General features: G+C 45.8%; 1 protein-coding gene and 1 pseudogene across 2 annotated transcripts in view; one reads left to right on the top strand and one right to left on the bottom strand.

Annotated features, from left to right (window-relative positions):
* Window positions 1-12,610: 12,610 nt before the first annotated feature.
* LOC120921451 lies at window positions 12,611-12,861 on the bottom strand (annotated as a pseudogene).
* Window positions 12,862-14,517: 1,656 nt separating this feature from the next.
* Window positions 14,518-25,293, top strand: part of FOXN3 (forkhead box N3) — a 223,233-nt gene continuing 212,457 nt past the window's right edge. The window contains exon 1 of one of the 2 annotated variants that reach the window (XM_040333129.1): window positions 14,518-14,763. The gene's annotated coding sequence lies outside the window, so the exon portion shown is untranslated. The remainder of the gene's footprint in view (window positions 14,764-25,293) is intronic. The other variant, XM_040333133.1, reaches the window with a different exon arrangement.

Here is a 25,293-nt window from a genome sequence, read left to right as displayed (position 1 = left end):
ACAAACCATTTGAACCGCTGGAAGAGTCTTCTCTGAAACATGTTACCCTTAAGACAGTCTTTCTAGTGGCCATAGCCTCAGCCAGGAGAGTCAGCGATCTTCAGGCCCTCTCTATTAGGGAACCCTTCCTATCTGTATTTGATGATAGGATAATTCTTAGGACGGATCCTAGCTTCCTACCCAAGGTAGCCTCTACCTTTCATAGGACTCAGGACATTGTCCTACCAACCTTGCTTTCCTCTTCAGAAAATGATGAAGGGGAATTTTTGTCCTTATTGGATGTTAAAAGAAGTCTTTTATTTTACTTAGAAGTCACAAAGGAATTTAGACTATGTGACTCACTTTTTGTTAACTTCTCAGGTGCCCGCAAGGGTCACAGAACATCAAAATCCTCTATTGCCAGATGGCTCAGGATGTTGATTGTAGAAGCATATACGTTAGGGGGTAGGGAACCACCTACAGTTAAAGCACATTCTACTCGGGCAGTGGCGGTTTCCTGGGCAGAAAGAGCAGGAGCGTCCCCGGAAGAGATCTGTAAGGCGGCAGCCTGGACATCTTACTCAACCTTTGCAAGACACTACTGGTTGGACCTGCTGTCAGACAAGGATCAGGCCTTCGGACGAAGGGTCCTCCAGACAGTAGTCCCACCCTAAAAACCAGTAAGTTCTTGCTTGTCATCTCAAGAGGCTGTCCTGGAAGACGACTAGAGAAAGACTGGAGTTAGGCTTACCGGTAACTCTGTTTCTAGGAGTCTTCCAGGACAGCCGGAGTTTTTCCCACCCGGTGTCTGTTAAGGAACTGTAATTGTGGTGAAGATATAAAATAATCTAACGATGTGTTAGTAGACTATGTCTTTCAGGATCTTCTGGTATTTCTCGGGCAAACTGAGGAGGAGATCTAGAGGACCGCCCTTTAAAGAAAAGGGTGTACGTGTTTCCTGTCCCGGAGGGAGGAGCCCAAGGTCTCAAGAGGCTGTCCTGGAAGACTCCTAGAAACAGAGTTACCGGTAAGCCTAACTCCAGTCTTTTTTATATTATTTCATGCACATTATTATTTTTTTTATTTTTTTTTTTTGGAATGGAACTCCACTTTAAGTCCTTGAGCAGAAAATGTCTATAAAAATCCCTCTGCTGTTGTTTTCCTTACCCTTATTATTGAGGGAAATCATTGGCCCAGATTCAAGTAGCAATTGCGCCTGTGTAACCATAGGTTACACAGCGCAATTGCTTACTTGCCCCGGCGTTACGAATGCTCCTGATTCAGGAACATCGTAACGCCGACTGCAGCCTAAAATCTGCGCGGCATAAGGCTCTTATGCCACGCATATCTTAGGCTGCATTCTAGCGATGGCCGCTAGGTGGCGTTCCCGTTGTGCTCAGTGTATAGTATGCAAATTGCATACTAACACCGATTCACAACGTTGCGCGAGCCCTGCGTATGCAATTTACGTAGTTTGCGTAGGTCGGGTTTCGCGTAAGGTTGCACATTCTAATAGCAGGGGCAGCCAATGCTAAAGGATACCCGTCGTTCCCGCGTCGTGATATTTGAAATCTACGTCGTTTGCGTAAGTGATTCGTGAATGGCGCTGGACGCCATTCACGTTCACTCTGAAGCAAATGACGTCCTTGCGACGTCATTTGCCCTGCGCCTCCGTAAATAAGGGGCAAAGCTACCTGAATCCGGGCCATTATTATGTAAGATGGGAATGACGGCCCTATCTCCAGGAAACCTTCCATCGGTCACAACACCCCGAGCTCCGCCTCTGCCAGGCTTTGTGGTTTTCAGAAAACTCTTCAATTAAATGATCTCAAAGTAATTTACTGCTCACGTGGGGCAGGTACTAAATATAGAAAGGCCGTTTTCATCCGCAGACCACTCTCTGGCGCTTGTATCGCGGTGATAGACAGGGCCGTCCCCCAGATTCATGTTGACAGGGTCAAGTTTTACGGCTACAAGGATTTTTTTTATTTCGCCATAAACCAAAGAGATGTACGTGAGTAGAGAAGGGTCACATTTGGATTGAATTTGCAGCAATATAAAAATACCACCACAATTCCAATAACCTTCTACTTGGGGAAAAAAGAAAAAAAAAACTCCATATTGATTTTTTTTTTTTTGGTTGGTAGTCTAGAAAATTCTTATTTGATATTCTCTTTAGGCTGTCCTTTGACACTTGCGTTTTAATGCATCTGAGGTCGCTAAAATACAAAAAACACAAAAGAAAAATATAATGGATCGTGTCCGAGGAAGAATTGTAAATAGCTAGGGGGGCTCCATTAGAAAAAAGACTGTAATGCCGCGTACACACGACCGTTTTTCGGTTTTGTAAAAAACGACGGGGTAGATTCAGAGAGAATTTACGCCGGCGTATCCATAGATACGCCGCGTAAATTCAAATCTGCGCCGGCGTATCTACTTTCTGTATTCAGAAAGCTAGATACGCCGACATTAGCCTAAGATACGACTGGCATAAGTCTCTTACGCCGTTGTATCTTAGGGTGCATTCTGACGCTGGCCGCTAGGGGCTCTTCCGTTGTTGTCGGAGTACAATATGCTAATTACCTAGATACGCCGATTCATAAACGTACGTACGCCCGGCGCAATTTATTTACGTTGTTTACGTTAGGCTTTTTCGGCGTAAGGTTGTTCCTGCTATTAGGAGGCACAGCCAATGTTAAGTATGGACGTCGTTCCCGCTTTTTACGTCGTTTGCGTAAGTCGTTCGCGAATAGGGCTGGACGTAATTTACGTTCACGTCGAAACCAATACGTCGTTGCGCCGTACTTGGAAGCAATGCACACTGGGATACGTACACGGACGGCGCATGGGATATGTACACGTCAGGTCATCATACATTTACATAAAACACGCCCCCCTTCCACATTTGAATTACGCGCGCTTACGCCGGTCCCATTTACGCTACGCCGCCGCAACTTACGGAGCAAGTGCTTTGTGAATACAGCACTTGCTCCTGTAAGTTACGGCGGTGTAGCGTAAATACGATACGCTGCGCCGCCGTATCATTGCGCGCCCCTACCTGAATCTACCCCGACGTTTTCAGACGGCGTTTTTTTCAACTTGATCATTAAAACGGCCTTGCCTACACACGATCGTGAAAAAGAAAAAGCGCGGTGACGTACAACACGTACGGCGGCACTATATAGGGGAAGTTCCATTCGGATGGCGCCACCCTTGGGGCTGCTTTAGCTGATTTTGTGTTAGTAAAAGACGATTTGCGCTTTTCTGTCTGTTACAGCGTGATGAATGGGCTTATTCCATTATGAACGCTAGTTTTACCAGAACGAGCGCTCCCATCTCATAACTTTCTTCTGAGCATGCGCGTTTTTAACCACTTAAGACCCGGACCTTTAGGCAGCTAAAGGACCCGGCCAGTTTTTGCGATTCGGCACTGCGTCGCTTTAAATGACAATTGCGCGGTCGTGCGACGTGACTCCCAAACAAAATTGGCGGCCCTTTTTCCCCACAAATAGAGCTTTCTTCTGGTGGTATTTGATCGCCTCTGCGGTTTTTAGTTTTTGCGCTATAAACAAAAATAGAGCGACAATTTTGAAAAAAATGAACATTTTTACTTTTTGCTGTAATAAATATCCCCCAAAAATAGATAAAAAACTTTTTTTACTCAGTTTAGGCCGATACGTATTCTTCTACCTATTTTTCTTAAAAAAAAAAAAACGCAATAAGCGTTTATTGAATGGTTTGCGCAAAATTTATAGCGTTTACAATATAGGGGGTATTTTTATGGCATTTTTATTAATATTTTTCTTTTTTACTAGTAATGGCGGCGATCAGCGATTTTTATCGGTACTGCGTCATTATGGCGGACAGTTCGGACACTTTTGACACATTTTTGGGACCATTGGCATTTTTATAGTGATCAGTGCTATAAAAATGCATTGGACTACTATAAAAATGCCACTGGCAGTGAAGCGGTTAACACTAGGGAATCGCAAAAAGTGGCCTGGTCTTTGGCCAGCCAAATGGTCCGGGGCTTAAGTGGTTAATAAATAGACCCCCCCCCCCTTATGTATCCAGATGCACCCTTTTTTCTTGGTGACACCTGTTTTTTTTGGAGGTCATTGTTATTTTCTGATTTTTGAAAATGTCACTAAAGAAGAAATATTGCGAACAAGTAAGGAAAGTTGTTGTTGTAGAACGTAGCCATTCATGAAGTGTGTATTAGAGAGCGGTTGTAGCCATTTATGCACATCAATTGTGCGCGGTCCTCAGGGGGGGGCCCTTAATTCTCCACGTATGGCACACATTAAGACTAATCACTATGGAGAGTTGTTGGGACCCCAGAGAGTAACACTCAGGTGTGCTCAGAGAAGCCACCGGCTTCCAGGACTCTAATTGTTTTCACATGAACTAATGAATGAACGTTCTGCTGGGTGCCTGACACCTGAACCATAGGAAGGAGGGGGTTGGTTGGTTGATGGGGACAGATTGGGTGCCTGACACCTGAACCATAAGAAGGAGGGTGTTGGTTGGTTGATGGGGACAGATTGGGTACCTGACACCTGAACCATAGGAAGGAGGGTGTTGGTGGTTCATGGGGACAGATTGGGTACCTGACACCTGAACCATAGGAAGGAGGGTGTTGGTGGTTGATGGGGACAGATTGGGTACCTGACACCTGAACCATAGGAAGGTGGTGTTGGTTGGTTGATGGGGACAGATTGGGTACCTGACACCTGAACCATAGGAAGGAGGGTGTTGGTTGGTTGATGGGGACAGATTGGGTACCTGATACCTGAACCATAGGAAGGAGGGTGTTGGTTGGTTGATGGGGACAGGTTGGGTACCTGACACCTGAACCATAGGAAGGAGGGTGTTGGTTGGTTGATGGGGACAGATTGGGTACCTGACACCTGAACCATAGGAAGGAGGGTGTTGGTTGGTTGATGGGGACAGATTGGGTACCTGATACCTGAACCATAGGAAGGAGGGTGTTGGTTGATGGGGACAGATTGGGTACCTGATACCTGAACCATAGGAAGGTGGGTGTTGGTTGGTTGATGGGGACAGATTGGGTACCTGACACCTGAACCATAGGAAGGAGGGTGTTGGTTGGTTGATGTGGACGGATTGGGTACCTGACACCTGAACCATAGGAAGGAGGGTGTTGGTGGTTCATGGGGACAGATTGGGTACCTGACACCTGAACCATAGGAAGGTGGGTGTTGGTTGGTTGATGGGGACAGATTGGGTACCTGACACCTGAACCATAGGAAGGAGGGTGTTGGTGGTTCATGGGGACAGATTGGGTACCTGACACCTGAACCATAGGAAGGTGGTGTTGGTTGGTTGATGGGGACAGATTGGGTACCTGACACCTGAACCATAGGAAGGAGGGTGTTGGTGGTTCATGGGGACAGATTGGGTACCTGACACCTGAACCATAGGAAGGAGGGTGTTGGTTGGTTGATGGGGACAGATTGGGTACCTGATACCTGAACCATAGGAAGGAGGGTGTTGGTTGGTTGATGGGGACAGATTGGGTACCTGACACCTGAACCATAGGAAGGAGGGTGTTGGTTGGTTGATGGGGACAGATTGGGTACCTGATACCTGAACCATAGGAAGGAGGGTGTTGGTTGATGAGGACAGATTGGGTACCTGATACCTGAACCATAGGAAGGTGGGTGTTGGTTGGTTGTGTATTAGAGAGCGGTTGTAGCCATTTATGCACATCAATTGTGCGCGGTCCTCAGGGGGGGGCCCTTAATTCTCCACGTATGGCACACATTAAGACTAATCACTATGGAGAGTTGTTGGGACCCCAGAGAGTAACACTCAGGTGTGCTCAGAGAAGCCACCGGCTTCCAGGACTCTAATTGTTTTCACATGAACTAATGAATGAACGTTCTGCTGGGTGCCTGACACCTGAACCATAGGAAGGAGGGGGTTGGTTGGTTGATGGGGACAGATTGGGTGCCTGACACCTGAACCATAAGAAGGAGGGTGTTGGTTGGTTGATGGGGACAGATTGGGTACCTGACACCTGAACCATAGGAAGGAGGGTGTTGGTGGTTCATGGGGACAGATTGGGTACCTGACACCTGAACCATAGGAAGGAGGGTGTTGGTGGTTCATGGGGACAGATTGGGTACCTGACACCTGAACCATAGGAAGGTGGTGTTGGTTGGTTGATGGGGACAGATTGGGTACCTGACACCTGAACCATAGGAAGGAGGGTGTTGGTGGTTCATGGGGACAGATTGGGTACCTGACACCTGAACCATAGGAAGGAGGGTGTTGGTTGGTTGATGGGGACAGATTGGGTACCTGATACCTGAACCATAGGAAGGAGGGTGTTGGTTGGTTGATGGGGACAGGTTGGGTACCTGACACCTGAACCATAGGAAGGAGGGTGTTGGTTGGTTGATGGGGACAGATTGGGTACCTGACACCTGAACCATAGGAAGGAGGGTGTTGGTTGGTTGATGGGGACAGATTGGGTACCTGATACCTGAACCATAGGAAGGAGGGTGTTGGTTGATGGGGACAGATTGGGTACCTGACACCTGAACCATAGGAAGGAGGGTGTTGGTGGTTCATGGGGACAGATTGGGTACCTGACACCTGAACCATAGGAAGGAGGGTGTTGGTTGGTTGATGGGGACAGATTGGATACCTGACACCAGAACCATAGGAAGGAGGGTGTTGGTTGGTTGATGGGGACAGATTGGGTACCTGACACCTGAACCATAGGAAGGAGGGTGTTGGTGGTTCATGGGGACAGATTGGGTACCTGACACCTGAACCATAGGAAGGAGGGTGTTGGTTGGTTGATGGGGACAGATTGGGTACCTGACACCTGAACCATAGGAAGGAGAGTGTTGGTTGGTTGATGGGGACAGATTGGGTGCCTGATACCTAAACCATATGAAGGAGGGTGTTGGTTGGTTGATGGGGACAGATTGGGTACCTGACACCTGAACCATAGGAAGGAGGGTGTTGGTTGGTTGATGGGGACAGATTGGGTACCTGACACCTGAACCATAGGAAGGAGGGTGTTGGTTGGTTGATGGGGACAGATTGGGTACCTGACACCTGAACCATAGGAAGGAGGGTGTTTGTTGGTTGATGGGGACAGATTGGGTACCTGATACCTGAACCATAGGAAGGAGGGTGTTGGTTGGTTGATGGGGACAGATTGGGTACCTGACACCTGAACCATAGGAAGGAGGGTGTTGGTTGGTTGATGGGGACAGATTGGGTACCTGATACCTGAACCATAGGAAGGAGGGTGTTGGTTGGTTGATGGGAACAGATTGGGTACTTGACACCTGAACCATAGGAAGGAGGGTGTTGGTTGGTTGATGGGGACAGATTGGGTACCTGATACCTGAACCATAGGAAGGAGGGTGTTGGTTGGTTGATGGGGACAGATTGGGTGCCTGACACCTGAACTATAGGAAGGAGGGTGTTGATTGGTTGATGGGGACAGATTGGGTACCTGACACCTGAACCATAGGAAGGAGGGTGTTGGTTGGTTGATGGGGACAGATTGGGTACCTGACACCTGAACCATAGGAAGGAGGGTGTTGGTTGGTTGATGGGGACAGATTGGGTACCTGATACCTGAACCATAGGAAGGAGGGTGTTGGTTGGTTCATGGGGACAGATTGGGTACCTGACACATGAACCATAGGAAGGAGGGTGTTGGTTGGTTGATGGGGACAGATTGGGTACCTGACACCTGAACCATAGGAAGGAGAGTGTTGGTTGGTTGATGGGGACAGATTGGGTGCCTGATACCTAAACCATATGAAGGAGGGTGTTGGTTGGTTGATGGGGACAGATTGGGTACCTGACACCTGAACCATAGGAAGGAGAGTGTTGGTTGGTTGATGGGGACAGATTGGGTGCCTGATACCTAAACCATATGAAGGAGGGTGTTGGTTGGTTGATGGGGACAGATTGGGTACCCGACACCTGAACCATAGGAAGGAGGGTGTTGGTTGGTTGATGGGGACAGATTGGGTACCTGACACCTGAACCATAGGAAGGAGGGTGTTGGTTGGTTGATGGGGACAGATTGGGTACCTGACACCTGAACCATAGGAAGGAGGGTGTTGGTTGGTTGATGGGGACAGATTGGGTACCTGACACCTGAACCATAGGAAGGAGGGTGTTGGTTGGTTGATGGGGACAGATTGGGTACCTGACACCTGAACCATAGGAAGGAGGGTGTTGGTTGGTTGATGGGGACAGATTGGGTACCTGACACCTGAACCATGGGAAGGAGGGTGTTGGTTGGTTCATGGGGACAGATTGGGTACCTGACACCTGAACCATAGGAAGGAGGGTGTTGGTTGGTTCATGGGGACAGATTGGGTACCTGACACCTGAACCATAGGAAGGAGGGTGTTGGTTGGTTGATGGGGACAGATTGGGTACCTGACACCTGAACCATAGGAAGGAGGGTGTTGGTTGGTTGATGGGGACAGATTTAGATCTGCAGAACTATGACATAATGAGGAGGCGTGGCCACTCGCTGCTCCTATTTTAGTTTTGTTTCACATGTATCGTACTGTTAGGGGTGTTCCCATCACATGAACATTGATACTCACAGGCAGGATTGTTACTTTAATAACATAAATTAATAAACAGCGCTATGCTGTTTTTCTTTTACCATTTCCCTGCTGTGGTTTATATTCTCTAACTTGTACTTTCTTGAGCTCTAATCATCTCATTGATGCCTAACCTGATGGTTTTGGTAATGACCGGCTGATTTTCAAAATGTGTGCGTGTGGGGGGGGTGCTTATTTCAAATTGGTGATACCTGACAAGAGAGGGTTCTACATAATTGCGGGGGGTGGGGGGGGGGGGCTTCTGCATGATGGTGGAAAGGGAAGGGAGGGGTCATTCTCTGAGTGGAAAGGGAAGGGAGGGGATTCGACATACTGGGAGGGGTCATTCTGTGAGCGGAAAGGGAAGGATGAGGATTCCACATACTGGGAGGGGTCATTCTGTGAGCGGAAAGGGAAGGATGAGGATTCCACATACTGGGAGGGGTCATTCTGTAAGCGGAAAGGGAGGGGAGGAGATTCCACATACTGGGAGGTGTCATTCTGTGAGTGGAAAGGGAAGGGAGGGGATTCCACACAGTGGAAGGAAGGGGTCATTTTGTGAGTGGAAGGGAAGGTAGGGGATTCCACACACTGGAAGGGAAGGGAGGGGATTCCACATACTGGGAGGGGTCATTCTGTGAGTGGAAAGGAAAGGGAGAGGATTCCACATACTGGGAGGGGTCATTCTGTGAGTGGAAAGGGAGGGGATTACACACACTGGGAGGGGTCATTTTGTGAGTGGAAGGGAAGGGAGGGGATTCCACATACTGAGAGGGGGTCATTATGTGAGGGAAAGGTTGGGATTCCATGCAATGGAGTGGTCTTACTGCACATGGAGGGTAAGGGAGAGTATTTCACACACTGGAAGGGGGTCATTCTGTGAGTGGAAAGGTAAGGGAAGGGACTCCCCATACTGGGAGGGGTCATTCTGTGAGAGGAATGGTAAGGGAAGGGATTCCCCATACTGGGAGGGGTCATTCTGTGAGTGGAAAGGTAAGGGAAGTGATTCCACACACTGGAAGGGGCCATTCTGTGAGTGGAAAGGTAAGGGAAGGGATTCCCCATACTGGGAGGGGTCATTCTGTAGGATTCAGGAAGAGGATTTCTTTCACCAGGAGGAGTCTTTCTTCCACCGGAAGGGAAGTGACTGCACACACTTAGAGGGGTCAATGGAAGGGAAGGGAAGGGATAACACACACTGGAGGGATCTTTCTGCACACTGATCAGTGCAGCCAAATAGATTAAATAGATTTTTTTATGCAACAGCTTTTGGTTTTGTTTTTTGTTTTTTTATTTCAGATTGCTGTGATTAGTTATGTTGGTCACACAGACAAAAGTCAGCGCTAAACTTTGTCAAAATTCTTCTCTTAGACCAGCAATGTGCAGAACGTCTTTAGTCACCTCTGACACATAAATCCGGACACAAGATAAAAACACAAGGAACTGCAGAAAATAAACAAGGCAATGTGCCAGGAGTGGTGGAACTTATTGGTGATATTTTCTGAAAAGTGGTAAGTCTTTACAGTCTTTTATAAAATAAATACCACTGGGCTACAGCAAATGCAATCAGAGCAAACAAAAAAAAGTTGCTCAGAGCAGCTTTATAAATAGGCAAAAAACAAACAAACAAACAAAAAAACAAACAATCAGGGAACGTAAAACCGAGAAATATCAATTTTATCCTAAATTCGGTTTAAACATGTAGTTCAGCTTTTATCACCAGCAGGGGGCGCACACACCACCTGGGAATACAGTTCATGCACTTGACCTAGAAGATGTGAGATCAGCATCAGATGTGACACATGATACAGGTTCAGATTTCCTCTCCTGTCGCCGGGTGGCTGACGATAATGATAACTTCCCTGGTTGCTTTTGTGTTTATCAATTACAAGAAATCAAAAGAGAAATCCGAGGGGCCCATTAAAAGGTCAAAAAAACGGACACCCCGCCATTCCTTTTCAATGCAAATATTGACATTTTCACCTGTTTTGGAAAGTGACTGCCGGCAATGCCCAGCTTCTCACCCTATTCATCAAAAATGGAAACCTTCATTAACCACTTCAGCCCCGGACCATTTCGCTGGCCAAAGACCAGAGCACTTTTTGCGATTCGGCACTGCGTCGCTTTAACTGACAATTGCGCGGTCGTGCGACGTGGCTCACAAACAAAATCAACGTCCTTTTTTCCCCCCCCACACATAGAGCTTTCTTTTGGTGGTATTTGATCACCTCTGCGGTTTTTAGTTTTTGCGCTATAAACATAAATAGAGCGACAATTTTGAAAAAAATTCAATATTTTTAACTTTTTACTATAATAAATATCCCCAAAAATATATAAAAAAATGTTTTCCTCAGTTTAGGCCGATACGTATTCTTCTACCTATTTTCGGTAAAAAAAAAAAAATATCGCAATAAGCGTTTATTGATTGGTTTGCGCAAAAGTTATAGCTTCTACAAAATAGGGGATAGTTTTATGGCATTTTTATTAATATTTTTTTTACTAGTAATAGCGGCGATCAGCGATTTTTATTGGTACTGCGACATTATGGCTGACACATCAGACACTTTTGACACATTTTTGGGACCATTGTCATTTTTACAGCGACCAGAAGACGTACGCCTGTCGGATCTAACCCAGATGCCATCGTATCTTGGTTTGAGGATTCAAACCAAAGATACGACGCGGGAAATTTGAAAGTACGCCGGCGTATCAGTAGATACGCCGGCGTACTCTCTCTGTGGATCTGCCCCTTAATCTTTCAGTGGTTAAATTTCCCTTATTTACAGACAGAAGTTTATTCCTTTGATCTAAAGAACAAACGTTACAATGTTTATAGTTAGCTCAGCCGCTGAGGAATGTTGTGAAACTTGGCAGGCTGCCTGATTTATTTTTAATTTTTTTAACCACTTAAGGACCGCTGCACAACGATATACGTTGGCAGACCCACGACCCAGTCCGAAGCTCTGTGACCGTGACCGCGGGACCCGCGGACCCGATCGCTGCTGGAGTCCCGCGATTGGTCCACGGAGTTGAAGAACGGGGAGAGCTGTATGTAAACACGGCTTCCCCGTTCTTCACTGTGGCGGCGTCATCGATCGTGTGTTCCCTTTTATAGGGGGACACAATCGATGACGTCACACCTACAGCCACACCCCCTACAGTTGTAAACACACTTCAGGTCATACATAACCCCATCAGCGCCCCCTTGTGGTTAACTCCCAAACTGCAACTGTCATTTTCACAATAAACAATGCATTTTTATAGCATTTTTTTGCTGTGAAAATGATAATGGTCCCAAAAATGTGTCAAAATTGTCCAAAGTGCCCGCCATAATGTCGCATTCACGAAAAAAATCGCTGATCGCCGCCATTAGTAGTAAAAAAAAAAACAGAACCCACCCAAGTACTAGGTGGGGCTCCCCCCGAAGGAAGACCCCATGAGAGCAGGTGAACTAAGCCAGAAGGCCATGTCCACCCACTCCCAAGACATTCAGGGCTGGCCCGAGGACCGGCACCCTACTCATCACACTGTGACAAAACGTGAACACCAAACAAAAAGATAAAAAAAAGTGACAAACGGGATAAATAAAAAGAAAGTGGGGGAGAAGGAAGATGAGGAGAGTGAAAAGTGACCATCGTGCAATACGATGGCCGGCCCTCCGGCCAGGAATCAAAAATCCCTCTGGTCCCAGCCAAAAGACTCGGCCCTAGAGGCAGGTGACGTGACCAAGGTGCCAATACTCGGAGTGCCCCTCAAAACACTTGTACAGCACCCCTGGACTGCCACTCCAGGAGCAAAATCACCACTGGCTTTTCTCTCAACCCTGACCAACAGCCCGGATAGTCACAGCCCCCTTCCCCACCAGGAAGGAACGAGAGCTCGGGGAGAGAGCCAGGGCGTGAAAGCTCCCTCCGTCGCCCCTTTCGCTCCCTACCTAATTATATTCGGGAGGTACTAGCCAAAATTCTAACCCCCCCTCCTTAACAGTAGGGTGGAGTTAACGTTCCCTCCCGAAAAACTGCCAAGGTTAGGAACTGCATCAAATCCAGGCCAGAAGGCCAGGGACCTGACCCTCTGCCAAGACCCAATGGTTCTCCGTCCCGATCAGAAGCCTTTCACCTCCACACCAGCAGGTTTTGCATCTGCCACCGCCGACCCTTTCCACCTCGCCGTGTACTGGGGACGGTTAGCATAGCGCCTTCTCCTGGCAAATGATAAGAACAGATACTACACTTGATCTTAGCCAAAAGGCCAGAGAAGCGATAATGATACACTGTAACCTCTGGCAACCAATCGCAATCACTGCCTGATCTGATACAGTAAACTGATGGCATGGGGAGGGGGGCCCAAGAAAATTTTTGCCCAGGGTCCAATCAACATTAAAGACAGCCCTGGCTAAAGTGTTCGGTTTGACTTGAAAAAAAGTTGGAAACCCTAGTTTACACTCTCCTGTCATACGAATTGGATGTGTGTAAAAAGCCGCATTCAATTCGCTGCTTTGCATAAGTGTGAACCCAGCCTGAAGCTGTAATAGCTGCAAAGGGCGGGGTCAACTCAATATTGAACCCTACGGACTAAGACTGGGACAGGGATGGACTGGCCATTGGGACTACCGGGAGTTTCCTGGTGGGCCGATGGCTCAGTGGCAGCGGACCGCCACCCCCCTCCACCCCTCTGTCTCTCCCTCCCCGCAGCGCTCACCTGGGGGGAACAGAAAAGCAGGGGGGACGACAGAGGAGCATGGGGGGGAACCAGAAGGAGCACGGGGGAGGGGACAGACAACTGACTCAACAGCTATGGCCTTGGAGTTTCTAACTTCTGCCTAATCTTGTCCCATAAGGGGGGGGGGGGCACCGAACTGATTCTTTGCCCCGGGTGAAATAATGTCTAGCTTTCCCCCTGGTACTGCCTATAAGAGTACCAGTACCAGCCGTTCTACTCTAATAAAGTAGAACGGCTAGTGAAGGGGGGGAGGGGGCTTGGGTGGCCGGGGGGGGGGGTGCGGGAATTGTCCGGCAGCAATAGGAGAGACCTGTCAGTGGGCCGGTCTGGATGAAGTCCAGGGTCAAATTTTTGTCCCAGTCCAGCCCTGGACTGGGATGCCATTAAAGTTCGAGGGCCAGATCCACAGAGAGAGTACGCCGGCGTATCTACTGATACGCCGGCGTACTTTCAAATTTCCCGCGTCATATCTTTAGTTTGAATCCTCAAAACAAGATACGACGGCATCTGGGTTAGATCCGACAGGCGTACGCGTACGTAGGTGCAATACTTCGGCGTCCGCTGGGTGGAGTTCGCGTCGTTTTCCGCGTCGGGTATGCAAGTTAGCTATTTCCGACGATCCACGAACGTACGCGCGGCCGTCGCATTCTCTTACGTCGTCTGTAGTCGGCTTTTTCCGGCGTATAGTTAAAACTGGTATTTTGCGGCGTATAGTTAGACTTGCCATGTTAAGTATGGCCGTCGTTCCCGCGTTTCATTTGAATTTTTTTTTTTTGGGTAAGTCGTCCGTGAATCGGAATGTACGTAACTCACGTCTAAGTTAAAAAAAATGACGTCCTAGCGCAATGCACAGCGGGAAATTTCGGGACGACGCATGCGCAGTTCATTTTTGCGCGGGGACGCTCTTCATTTAAATGAAACACGCCCCCTAATCGCCGATTTGAATTCCGCCGCCAGAGATAGACTACGCCGCCGTAACTTGCGGCGCGAAATGTTCCTGGATTCGAACTAAAGCCAGGTAGTAGCGTAGCGTATCTGTGATATGCTGCGCGGGTGCAGATCTCTGTGGATCTGCCCCCATGTGCGTGAAAAGGCGGGCGTCCGGCGAACGCTAGAAACGCACATTGAGCGCTTCGGTCGGCGTCGGTCTGCACAAAGCCTACATGACCGATGATTGCAGGCAAGGGCTTGTTAGCACATGGTAGCAGAGCAGGGAGGACGAGCAGTAGGACCCAGGAGGATGGCCAGCCTGGAGGCAGCACACATGAAGCTCGCCTTCCCTTAGTACAGGCTGGTTATGGCTGCACTGTGTCTGCCCAAATCATTCCCAATAACCAGCGCCAGGATGGACGCCACAAGTGTGCGGATATAACCCCCCCCTACCCCAACCTGCCCCAGAGGCGGCCCAGGCGGACAGGACCCTCCAGACGTTGACGATTGCAAGGTGGGTGACGTGGCTTTTGTGTACTGGGAACGGAAACCTCCCCATGGTGTCACTTTCTAGACGGAGTGTTACGTTGTTATCGTTTACTAATACATTGTATCGCTTTCATAAACACAACCATAGCAATTGGATCACCTTGCTTGTATCTCTTCCCTAAATGCAGCATTACATTGTATCACTTTCCGGCTACATTGTATCACTATGACATCAGAGTGGGCTACATTGTATATCAGTCCCTTGGCTGCTTCTATAGGAAACACTGTATATATATAAATCTCCAGTATGGACAACCCAAAGCCGTCGTACTCTACCTTTAAGGCAGCGCCCCAAGGTCTCGTACGTCATTGGCCCGGAGACCACTAGGGTCCCATTTTTGGATATGCCCACCCCCCCCAAAAAAATATATTAGTACTTATACCGGTCTCATCTTCATTCTGTGGCCTCTGCTTATGAAGCCTATTTGGCAAATGTTGTTGTTTTTTGTTGTTGTTGTTGTTGTTGTTTTTTGTACAGTACCACTGCAGATGATGGTGCTATATAAATCACTGATCTGCGGCTTGCTGTAAACGCGTCGTCTTGATTTTAATCTGTTTTATGGAGTTTTGGAAAGGATCCCTCTGGCTGGCAGGGCATGCTGGGCGTTGTGGTTCTTCTACGGTTGCCCGTAACATAAATAAGGAAAGGGGAGAAGTTTGTATTAATTTTTTTTTTTATATATATATATATATATATATTTTCTTTTCTTTCTCTCGTGTTTTTTTTTTTTTTATTATTATTATTGTTTTTTATATATATATTCATTCTTTCTTTCTTTCTTTCTTTCTTTCTTTCTTTCTTTCTTTCTTTCCTTTTCTTTTCTCTCATATTTTTTTTTTTTTTTTTTTTATTATTATTTTTTTCTCTCTCTTTTTTTTTTTTATATATATTTTCTTTCTTTCTCTCATTTTTTTTATTATTATTTTTTTTTCTTTTCTTTCTCTTTTTTTTATATATTTTTTTTATTTATTTTTTTATATTTTATTTTCATTCTTTCTTTTCTTTCTCTCATTTTTTTATTATAATTTTTTTATTTTCTTTCTCTTTTTTTTATATATATTTTTTTTATATTTTATTTTCTTTCTTTCTTTTATTTCTCATTTTTTTATTGTTATTTTTTTTATTTTCTTTCTCTTTTTTTTATATATATTTTTTTTAGATTTTATTTTCTTTCTTTTCTTTCTCTCATTTTTTTTATTATTATTTTTTTATTTTCTTTCTCTTTTTTTTATATATATTTTTTTTTTTTTAGATTTTATTTTCTTTCTTTCTTTTTCTTTCTCTCATTTTTTGTATTATTTTTTTTTATTTTCTTTCTCATTTTTTTATGTATTTTTTATTTCTTTTTTATATATTTTATTTTCTTTCTTTCTTTTCTTTCTCTCATTTTTTATTTTTTTATTTATTATTTTTTTCTCTTTTTTTATATATATATATATATATATATATATATATATATATATATATATATATATATATATATATATATATATATATATATATATATATATATATATATATATATATATATATATATATATATATATATTTTATATATTTTCTTTTCTTTTATCTCTTTCTTTTCTTTCTTTCATTTTTGTTTTCTTTTCTTTCTTTTCCTTCTCTCTTTTTATTATTATTATTTTTTTTTTTTTGTGGAATCAAGATGGCCCCCAGGATGCATTCATATATGTCAGAAGTATGTCTGCTTCCTGTTGACAATCGCTCTGAAAGCCCGACATGCGGTGAAGGTTTTTCTCCTAAACAGACGGGGAGTTTTTGTTTTTTTTTCTCCTGGACGGGTGACGCTTAACCCCGCGTTACCAGTTCCTTTTTCCCTGACAGGGGGGGGGGGGGGGGGCGCCTTTGCCGACAAAACTCCCTGTGAGAAGAAATAAATGAACCAACCAAAGCGGAAGACGAACCAGATTTTCCTGTACTCCCCGCGTACTAAAATTTTGCTGCTGTGGCAGCTGAACGGCGAGGCGTGCGGCGGTGACCGCTGCGAGGGACGCGGCGCGGGTTTAACGAGCTGGAGGCGCAGTTTTCTTCGTCCTTTTTTTATTTTTTTCGCAAAGCCCTGTTTGGGTCATCTTGAGGAAGCTAATCTATTAATCAATACGCATCATCCTGGAAGTGAGGAGAGCCTGCGGGCCGAGGTGTCTGGGGAATGACTTCCAAAGGATCCTGTGTGCAGACTATTACTCCACAGAACTTGTAGAGACGGAGGCTTGTAGTGACCATAAACGATATCCTTGTTCTCCAAAAATAATCCATACACATCGACTACTTAACGTCCCAGGAATCTATTTTTCATTAAATTGTTTCTTACTGTGATTTTTCTGCCTTCTTGTAAAGTCCCTTTGTGAGCTTCTGAACCACTTCCCTTCCCCCTCACTTCTGTTTGTTTGGAACAAGCATTGCACGTTAGTTGCGGTCATGGGCACTGCTTTATGCACACTACAAATCACATAGTGCGTCTTCCATCTCAGAAGTGAGCAAGACAGGGTGGCTACCTTCCTACATACCGTGGGACTAAGACAGGGTGAGAGGAGAGGATGGCTACGTATCTCCATACAGTGGGACCAAGAGAGGGTGGCTACATTCCTACCTACATTTGGGCCAAGACAGGGTGGCTGTGTTCCTATACAGTGGGACCAAGGCTGCGTTTCTACATTCCGTGGGACCAAGACAGGGTGGCTACATTCCTATATACAGTGGGACCAAGGCTACGTTCCTATAGGCAGGGTGGCTAGTTATTTTCCTACGTACTGTGGGACTAAGACAGGGTGGCTACATTCCTATATACAGTGGGAACAAGACAGGATGGCTGCCTTCCTCCATACAGTGGGACCAAGTCAGGGTGGCTACATTCCTATTTACATTTGGGCCAAGATAGTGTGGCTATGTTCCTATACAGTGGGAACAAGACCCAGGCTACATTCCTACATATAGTGGGACTAAGACCAAGGCTACGTTCCTATAGACAGGGTGGCTACATACAGTGGGACCAAGACAGGGTGGCTACCTTCCTACATACCGTGGGACTAAGACAGGGTGACTATGTTCCTACATACAGCGGGACCAAGAGAGGATGGCTACGTATCTCCATACAGTGGCACCAAGACAGGGTGGCTATATTCCTACTTACATTTGGGCCAAGAGAGGGTGGCTACATTCCTACTTACATTTGGGCCAAGACAGGGTGGCTGTGTTCCTATACAGTGGGACCAAGGCTACGTTCCTACATTCCGTGGGACCAAGACAGGGTGGCTACATTCCTATATACATTGGGACCAAGGCTACGTTCCTACATTCCGTGGGACCAAGACAGGGTGGCTACATTCCTATATACAGTGGGACCAAGGCTACGTTCCTACATTCCGTGGGACCACGACAGGGTGGCTACATTCCTATATACAGTGGGACCAAGGCTACGTTCCTATAGGCAGGGTGGCTAGTTATTTTCCTACGTACTGTGGGACTAAGACAGGGTGGCTACATTCCTATATACAGTGGGAACAAGACAGGATGGCTGCCTTCCTCCATACAGTGGGACCAAGTCAGGGTGGCTACATTCCTATTTACATTTGGGCCAAGATAGTGTGGCTATGTTCCTATACAGTGGGAACAAGACCCAGGCTACATTCCTACATATAGTGGGACTAAGACCAAGGCTACGTTCCTATAGACAGGGTGGCTACATACAGTGGGACCAAGACAGGGTGGCTACCTTCCTACATACCGTGGGACTAAGACAGGGTGACTATGTTCCTACATACAGCGGGACCAAGAGAGGATGGCTACGTATCTCCATACAGTGGCACCAAGACAGGGTGGCTATATTCCTACTTACATTTGGGCCAAGAGAGGGTGGCTACATTCCTACTTACATTTGGGCCAAGACAGGGTGGCTGTGTTCCTATACAGTGGGACCAAGGCTACGTTCCTACATTCCGTGGGACCAAGACAGGGTGGCTACATTCCTATATACATTGGGACCAAGGCTACGTTCCTACATTCCGTGGGACCAAGACAGGGTGGCTACATTCCTATATACAGTGGGACCAAGGCTACGTTCCTACATTCCGTGGGACCACGACAGGGTGGCTACATTCCTATATACAGTGGGACCAAGGCTACGTTCCTATAGACAGGATGGCTAGCTACCTTCCTACGTACTGTGGGACCAAGACAGGGTGGCTACATTCCTATATACAGTGGGAACAAGGACAGGGTGGCTGCCTTCCTCCATACAGTGGGACCAAGTCAGGGTGGCACCATTCCTATTTACATTTGGGCCAAGACAGGGTGGCTATGTTCCTATACAGTGGGAACAAGACCCAGGCTACATTCCTACATATAGTGGGACTAAGACCAAGGCTACGTTCCTATAGACAGGATGGCTACCTTCCTACGTACTGTCGGACCAAGACAGGGGGGCTACATTTCTATATACAGTGGGACCAAGGCTACGTTCCAAGACAGGGTGGCTGTGTTCCTATACAGTGGGACCAAGGCTACGTTCCTAAATTCCGTGGGACCAAGACAGGGTGGCTACATTCCTATATACAGTGGACCAAGGCTACGTTCCTATAGACAGGGTGGCTAAGCTACCTTCCTATGTACTGTGAGACTAAGACGGGGGCTACATTTCTATTTACATTTGGGCCAAGACAGGGTGGCTATGTTCCTATACCGTGGGACCAAGGCTACGTTCCTATAGACAGGGTGGCTAGCTACCTTCCTACGTACTGTGGGACCAAGACAGGGTGGCTACATTCCTATATACAGTGGGAACAAGACAGGATGGCTGCCTTCCTCCATACAGTTGGACCAAGTCAGGGTGGCTACATTCCTATTTACATTTGGGCCAAGACAGGGTGGCTATGTTCCTATACAGTGGGAACAAGACCCAGGCTACATTCCTACATATAGTGGGACCAAGACCAAGGCTAAATTCCTATAGACAGGGTGGCTACATACCGTGGGACCAAGACAGGGTGGCTACCTTCCTACCAACCGTGGGACCAAGACTGGGTGGTTGCATTTCTATATAAAGTGGGGCCAAGACAGGATGGCTACGTTCCTATATACAGTTAGACCAAGACAGGGTGGCTACATTCCTACAAACAATAGGAGCAAGACAGGGTGGCAACATTTCTATATACAGTGAGACCAAGGCAGGGTGGCTATGTTCCTATATACAGTGGGGGCAAAGACCAAGGCTTTGTTCCTTTAAGACAGGGTGGCTACCTTCCTCCTAGAGGATGTTAGTTGATTGCAATAGGTACGCTCGGGAGCTGTGAGACAGTACAAGGGGAATCTATCAAAACTGCAGCAGCTGTGCATGGCAACCAATCAGATCGTACCTTTCATTTTCTACGTTTAACTGAGGGCCAATTCACACCACATGCAGTCCTTTTTTTTTTTTCTTGGAAAGTAGGTTATAGGTTGGCATAATTCACACCAGAGCCTTCCAGTAGAACATGCTGCTTTTTTTCCTGCACTGGACTGTACTTGTAAGCTGTAAAACGCACTGGAACACACACTTCATTTGTGACGAAACACATAGGGGTGGAGCAACTCGCTGACGTTGCCATTAAAGTGTAAGCTCTGCTACAGGCTGATGTGGCTGGCTCGATTTTTCTCTGTACAGCACTGCAGTATATGTCAGAGCTATATAAATACTGTATATAATAATAATAGTGTGTGACTGGTGGGGACATTAGAGTGTAAGCTTCTCTGGTGCAATGACTGATGTGAATAGCTCACTGTTCTTTGTACAGCACTGCGGTATATGTCAGAGCTATATAAATGTATTACAATAATAATAGTAAGTGACTGACGTGAGTGTTCTCTGTACATCTGTCGGCGTATATAAAACGAAACCCCATTTGTTGCTGTGGGCCCCACAGACAGTCCTTCTTTCAGACTATTTAGCGGATTCCATTAGTAGACTCCTAACACGGTGGATGTAATTTTAGAATCTTTTGACGTTTTCCAAAATGCTCGAAATATCCCAGAATCAGCTGAATAGAATGTTGCGAGTCGAGTTATAAATGGCTTATGTGAACTTTTAAATTAGTCACAGGTACTTTTATTAAAATACGAGTGGGCGCAAAACATGAGTCACAGCGATCCGCTGAGTATTTGCTTTTTTTTTTTTTTTTTTTAAACATCAATAAGTGTATTTTTTTTTCTTTTGTGCCTTGATGATTGAGGGGATGTGTGCAATCCTCCTGTTTAATATGTCCAGTGATTAGATTGATTAGTAGATAATTTTTTTTTTTAACCACTTCATTACTGGGCACTTAAACCCCCTTCGTGCCCAGACCAATTTTTAGCCCTGACGCATTTTGAATGACAATTGCGCGATCATACAACATTGTACCCAAATTATATTTCTATCTTTTTTTCCCACAAATAGAGCTTTCTTTTGGTGGTATTTGATCACCTCTGTGGTTTTTATTTTTTGCGCTATATACAAAAAAATACTGAAAATTTTGAAAAAAAACACAATTTTTTACTTTTTGTTATAATAATATCCCAATATTTTTTTTATTTTTTTTAAATATTTTTTTCCTCGGTTTAGGCCAAAACGTATTCTTCTACATATTTTTGTTAAAAAAAAATTGCAATAAGCGTATATTGATTGGTTTGCGCAAAAGTTATAGCGCCTACAAAATAGGGGATAGATTAATGATTTTTTTTTTTTTTTTTTTTTTTTACTAGTAATGGCGGCGATCTGCGATATTTTTATTTTTTTTAAATTTATTTTTTATTTTTATTTTTTTTGTCAGGCCTACGATATTGCGGCGGACATATCGGACACTTTTGACACAATTTTGGGACCATTCACATTTATACAGCGATCAGTGCTATAAAAATGCACTAATTACTGTATAAATGTGACTGGCAGGGAAGGGGTTAACACTAGGGGGTGAGGAAGGGGTAAAATGTATTCCCTGGGTGTGTTCTAACTGTGTGGGGGGAGGGGACTGACTGGGGGAGGTGACCGATGCTGTGTCCCTATGTACAAGGGACACAGCATCGGTCTCCTCTCTCCCTGGCAGGACGTAGGGCTCTGTGTGCTCTACGTCCCTGCTGTCACCGCCGATCGCGGCTACCTGGCGGACATCGCGGCCGCCAGGGACGCGCATCGGCTTCCCAGCGATGCGCCGGGCACAGTGTTTCCCCGCTGCGCGCCCCCAGCACGGGGAATGTAAACAGGACGTCCACCCGGCACTTGAGAGCCGCGCTGTGGACGTCTTTCATCTACAGCGCGGGTCTCAAGTGGTTAAATGACTGAGCCCCCAAACACACTAAAGTGCTATTTATTCAAATTATTGATACACTAATATTACCTGTATCATCGGACCGTAAGATACAAATACATGAGATGTAGCTGGGGGAGCCCCGAACAACAGATTGAATAATCTATAGGGGAAGAGATCGATGGAAAGAGGAATGGGGACCTGGGCTTGTTCATGCGATTCATGTTGGATCCGATATGTAAAAAAAAAAAAATCGTGTGTGTGTGTGTATATATACTAAAGATAAAACCTCTTTTTTTTAATCTTTTTTATTTTTTTTCAGCTTTGGGGCTCAAATGTTAATAAAATAATAAAAATAATAATTATATAAAAATCTTGGCCCGGATTCAGGTAGATTTGCCCCTTATTTACGGAGGCGCAGGGCAGCGTCTTTGCCCTGCGCCCCCGCAAATTTACTGCGCTACCCGCGTTTCACGGAGCAGTAGCTCCGTAAATTGCGTGTGCGCTGTGTAAACTTGCCCTCCCTAAGGGACGCCTAATGTAAATGATCCCGTAGGGGGCAGGAATCATTTAAATTAGGTGGGCTCCCGTGCCGAGCGTAGAGCGCATGCTCCGTCGGGAAACTTTCCCGACGTGCATTGCGGCAAATGACGTCGCAAGGACGTAATTTGCTTCAGAGTGAACGTGAATGGCGTCCAGCACCATTCACGAATCACTTACGCAAACGACGGAGATTTCAAATATCGCAACGCGGGAACGACGGGTATCCTTTAGCATTGGCTGCGCCTGCTATTAGGATGTGCAACCTTACGCGAAACCCGACGTACGCAAACTACGTAAATTGCGTACGCAGGGCTCGCGCAACGTTGTGAATCGGTGTTAGTATGCAATTTGCATACTATACACTGAGCACAACGGGAACGCCACCTAGCGGCCATCGCTAGAATGCAGCCTAAGATATGCGTGGCATAAGAGCCTTATGCCACGCAGATTTTAGGCTGCAGTCGGCGTTACGATGTTCCTGAATCAGGAGCATTCGTAACGCCGGGGCAAGTAAGCAATTGCGCTGTGTAACCTATGGTTACACAGGCGCAATTGCTACTTGAATCTGGGCCACTGTGTATATGTGTGTGTTTGTGTGTTTGTGTGTATGTGTGTGTGTGTATATATACACACACACACACACACACACACACACACACACACACACACACAATTGTTTTATATATATGTTTTTCATCTTTGGGGCTCAAATGTTAATAAAAAAATAAAAAAATATTCAGGGGTAGGGAATTAGCATGTCAGTTATGTTTAGTAAAAGAATGTGTTTTGTGTAACAGGTAATGGGAACTTGTCGGAGACGGGACGTCTGGGGGATAATTAACTCACCTGAATGTCATTATCTAAAAGAATGTGATTGAAGCCCCACTGTGTGTGATGTGTGGGTGGAGTGTGTCTTTGTTCCTTTGATTACTGTAACATGCTTGTACTGTATATAAGAGAGCTAAGGAACCATTAAATTCATTCATACGTTTTGAAACCAGTAACAGAGCTTGTCTCGTTATTCTGGGAAATGAGATGGATCGTGTCTGCTGGCTTGTCTGACTGTCGGATAAGCTGTCGTTGGGCGATGGAATGGGAGTATCGTAAACGGTGGTGACCGTTATAGGGCACTTGTTTCATGTGCGCAGCCTTGCCATAGCCCGTGTCTCTGTTTCTGGGAATGCAGAAGGGTTGAACACTCGTGGATTTGTCTTTTTTTTGCCACAGACTGGGGGAGGGATTGGATCTGATCTGCAACTGGAACTTATCTGCAGCAGGGAAAAATCTGGTCTGCTGTCCTGCCAGAAAGTGTCGTATGGCGGATTTGTGTACATCTCAGAACTGGATGGACAGAAATACAAATTCTTTGGTGGATAACACAACCCCTTATTTTTTTTTATTTTAGCTTTTGTCTGGCATTTAAAGTGGTTGCAAATATGAACAAAGCAAATCCCTCTGTGTTGTGTACTTGTCTCAATCCAGAGCACTACGTGTCATTTCTGTCTGCCTTTTTCCTCTATCCGCATAAATCACTTATATATATATATATTTTTTAAGGCTCCATTCACACCTAGGCGTATATACGCCTGAAGCGCGACGCCGCAGCAGCCCCTAATACGCTGGAGGGATGATTTTACATTGCCCTCTATGGAGATGGTTCACATCTCCACGCCGAACGCCGAAACGCTGTACACCTGAAGCTCAAAACAAGTCCCGGACCCTTTTTTCAGGCGGCTTTGGCGTTCGGCATAGGAGATGTGGACCTGGGGGTAAGGCTGCATTCACAATCGCGGCTTTTTGTCGCCGCAAATCGCGGTACAAAGCGCTGCAATTTGTCACAAACGCCGCGATTAGGTACGCCAAGGTGTGAATGCAGCCTTAAGGTGTGGGTAGGATAGGCTTCTCTGAAGAGAAGGGTTTTCAGGGATTGTCTAAAAGCTAATGGACAAAATTTTTTTTCATTTAACGCACCTCTAATTTTTCCCAAAACAATTGCGTTTGGAAAGCCGCTGCGCATATACCAAGTGACCTAAAAAATTGCAACAATCGCCATTTTATCCTCTTTAAAAAAAAAATTACGTTTGGGGGTGCTAGGTAATTGTCTATTAAAAAATACTGATTTAAACTTGTAAACAAAAAGGGCCAAAAAAAAGAAAAAACTAGTTGGTACGTTTAATGGTTTAATAGTTCAATAAAAAAAGCATAATAAATGCAGACGCACACGTGTGAACCACCTCTATGTGAACCCAGTAAAGTAAAAAAAAAAAAAAGAGGGGTGGGGGGTAACACCCAATTCATTACATCGATCTGTAAAATGAACTTTCCGATTGGTATTTATTTGGTTGCGCGGCGTCTACAAATGACAATAGCAGATGTGTGAGAGAAAGGACGGGGAAGTTGTTGCGAAGGCGCTTTGTCGCTAGACGCCCGGGACGCGCTTCATATTTTCACAGGGCCTGTTGTCTGAGAACAGCAAACGGGCCGCTGATTGGCTGCAAAATTTAGACACAGGAAGTGGCTGCTTTCTGAACCCGAGAAGTAGGGACCTGTCGCCATGGGAACCGTGAGCCGTGACTGCCTTCCGTCTCCTTAACCCTTCCCGCGCTGCACGCCGGCTAGGCACGCCGCCATGCTTTGTAATTGAAAATCTTTATTTATCTTTTGACAGTCCGAC

The sequence above is a fragment of the Rana temporaria genome, chromosome 13 (assembly GCF_905171775.1).
Source record: "Rana temporaria chromosome 13, aRanTem1.1, whole genome shotgun sequence".
Classification (NCBI taxonomy): Eukaryota; Metazoa; Chordata; class Amphibia; order Anura; family Ranidae; genus Rana; species Rana temporaria.
This window is presented reverse-complemented; position numbering and strand designations above follow the sequence as displayed.